Source organism: Pinus tabuliformis, chromosome X (genome assembly GCF_031772625.1).
Source record: "Pinus tabuliformis cultivar Carrire ecotype Pingquan chromosome X, CPIR1, whole genome shotgun sequence".
Taxonomy (NCBI): Eukaryota; Viridiplantae; Streptophyta; class Pinopsida; order Pinales; family Pinaceae; genus Pinus; species Pinus tabuliformis.
The window spans coordinates 54,315,510-54,318,664 of NC_142308.1; the positions used below are offsets into that span (position 1 = coordinate 54,315,510).

Consider the following 3,155-nt stretch of genomic DNA (forward strand, 5'->3'; position numbering starts at 1 on the left):
ATGAAAAGTTATGAAGAGAAAATAAAGTGAAGCAAGCAAAACTTCAAGGTTTCAAAATGTAGTTTAAAACATTGAAGATGAAGGAGGATGAGAATATATCCAAGTTTTTCCTTAGAGTGGATGAGATAGTCAATACAATTAGAGGACTTGAAGAAACTGTGGAGGATTATTTTACATTCCAAAAGACACTAAGATATGTTCGAGCCAGATCTGACTCCAAGGTACCAATTATAGAAGAGATGCAATATCTCAAATCATTAACATTGGATCAACTTCATGGAACACTAATAGCGTACATGAAATGCATACTTCCAAAGGAAAATATACTTCAAGGGAAGTTGCATTCAAAGTGGATAGGAAAAACAAGGAGGAATAAGATTCTTTATGGATTCTTAGGTGAATTACATCTATCTCCTTTGGTAAAAGTCCTTTATAACCTAGCCAAGTCCTTCTAGCTAAGTCCTTCTCGCTTCTCAAGAGAATATCTATCAAACCATATAATTTCCCCATATCATTCACCTTTGTTCAAATTCCTTTATGACCTAGCCGAGTCCTTCTGGCTTCTCAAGTGAGTGTATCCTATACTTGCCCCTATAATTACCTTGGGCCATTCACCTTTTTTATTAAATCACTTTATGACCTAGCCTAGTCCTTCTAGCTTCAAATTTGAATGTATCCATCTCCCATGGCCAAAATTCTTTATGACCCAGCCAAATTCCTTTATGGCTTCAAGAGATGGTCTTCCCAATCCTGCAAATACCTCATCACTCCCTTTCAATTAGGGATACATTAAGCATCATACTAAGCTCATCTTTGAAGTATGTCCATAATATTCTCATTTGTGGATATGTGCTAGATATCTATTTCTCCTCTTTGTATCATGTCTCAGATGAAGTAATGCATCCATGTCCTTTTAGCTTCTGAATCCACATTGTTTCATGACTTGTGATGATGGTTGTGATATACTCTATATCTGCTAGAATATGTATATTATTGCAGCCTCACTTCACCTCTTGATACATATCCCAAACACATCCAATTGTAAAACATAAATACCACATTCTTTTATTCCACCCATTGTACATGCCTCGACTCAACAATAAATGGGCTCATGGTGCTCACTATGAAGTGAATATCTAGCCTAGTGTTAACCAGGTAAATCACAGATCCAATTAACCGCCTATACATCATGGGATCCACCAAATTTGAATCTCCAATAACAAGGAATAATGTATCTTGTCAGAATCATTCATTTCAATCTCTGAGGCCAACTCCTTTTGATATTGAAGCAGGTTTTCCTATGGTATTCCTAGTTTCTCCCTCTGTCACGAAGGAAAGTCCTCCTGCCACTGCTAGTCCCTCTTTCATAAAATCAAGTCCTTCTGTTGTAGTCGCTCCCTCTGAAATGTAACCAAGTCCTTTTGCCATGGTATCATCAAGGAAGGAACACTTCTCCTATATATCTTTTGTCTCTGAGATATTGACAATGTCAACCCATGACATCCTCTTAGAAGGTTGCCCATTCCACTCTGCCTGACTCTCTTCTCCCTTTAAATTGGAAGCTCTTTTGGTCATCTAGCACAATCTTGAATGTCATAACAATCTATACAATTCCCTCTTAGACATCAAATATTCTTGCTAAATCTAAGCTCAAGTCCAAGAATCTTATTTGGTGATTGGAGTAAAAAACTTCTCGTAGTCCACTCCCTCTTTATGTGAGAACCCTCTTGTCACAAACTTATATATGCTACTAGTTGTTGCATAAATTGTTGCATTGGTATGTACCATGACATACCCATTGTTTCCTCCATTCAAGATATCATGGAAGAAAAATCCTAACCAAGAAAAATACAAAGGACAAGAGGCTAAATAGAAAGTAAAATAATAAAACTAATCAAGGGAGAAAAATATAAGGTACTTATCTCTTGATTAAGAAAGAAACTATTGTGGGTTGTAAGAAATTGTCAACTCCCTCTTGATCCATGCCTCCTTGTAGAAATCATTGAAGTCAATCTGCAATCTCATCAAGCTTGGATTCCTTTATCTTCTTATGAGGTAGATACTCATCCTCATCCTCAACATCAATTGTTGATGCATGCTACCTTTTATTGCATGAACTATAAGGGTTGGGGTTTCTTCATCCCACAAATTCATCAAATTGTCAATCCATACTAAATGCTCAACAACAAGCTGGCATCAACACCAAGTCATTACCCAAAGAGATGTCTTCAATATATTTCTTCCACTGACACACAGATGGAGTTCTTTTAGAAAGTAATAAAGATTCCCAAAAATAATGCCCATAAGATCTAGAAGTAGTTGTGAACCAAAAAACCACATTCAAGGCTATCATTACCCATGGAAAATAGAAACCCTTGAGTGTAAAGATTCCATATATGTTGACTTTTGTATTTGGATACCCCCATGCCCAAATGTATACAAGCATGAAAACCAAGGATCTTCCTAGGAATGATGACCTCAAAGTCAGAATAAAGGAAAAATACAAGAAGAGACAAAGCTGCAAAGATCATCATCCACAAAAAATCAGTTTCCAATCTATCAAATGGAACTCTTTCTAAATATACACCATATCTTGTTATTAATAGTAGACAATTTGCAAAATTGAATCGAAAACAAGTTGGTAACAAGCCTCCATATTTGTAGTTTCTTAACCACTAGATTACAATCTAGGTAAATATAATATGGATTAATCAATCCCAACTAAAACTTTGTGGTAGATAGAAGGTAAAGGGTTCCACACACCTTGCACATTGGAGGAAGTGAATTGTAGTATTCTATAGGGGAAGACATTTTACAATCTTCTATGTATGATGCTTCTCACAAATTTGGATCTCTATCAAATAATCACCCAAAGTAAACTCATTTCCATAATATTATAGTAGACATGAATGTTTCTTTGAAAAATGAATAACAAAGACCCTCATGGGAAATGGTAAGTCACCTCTTACCTTTGTCTCACATTTCAAAATTGATTTGGGTCAAAATATTCACAAAATTGTTTCTAGTTCAAACATGAAAGGTTACAATGATCCATCACGCAATCCCTAGGTCGACAACCTTGCTGGATACTACAAAAATCCTAATCCATTGCCTCCTCAACTCAACTTACTACAATACTTATGTTCTATTCTTTT

General features: G+C 35.8%; 1 pseudogene; it reads right to left on the reverse strand.

Annotated features, from left to right (window-relative positions):
- Window positions 1-2,196: 2,196 nt before the first annotated feature.
- Window positions 2,197-2,811, reverse strand: LOC149138306 (derlin-1 pseudogene; annotated as a pseudogene).
- Between the last annotated feature and the right edge of the window lie 344 nt (window positions 2,812-3,155).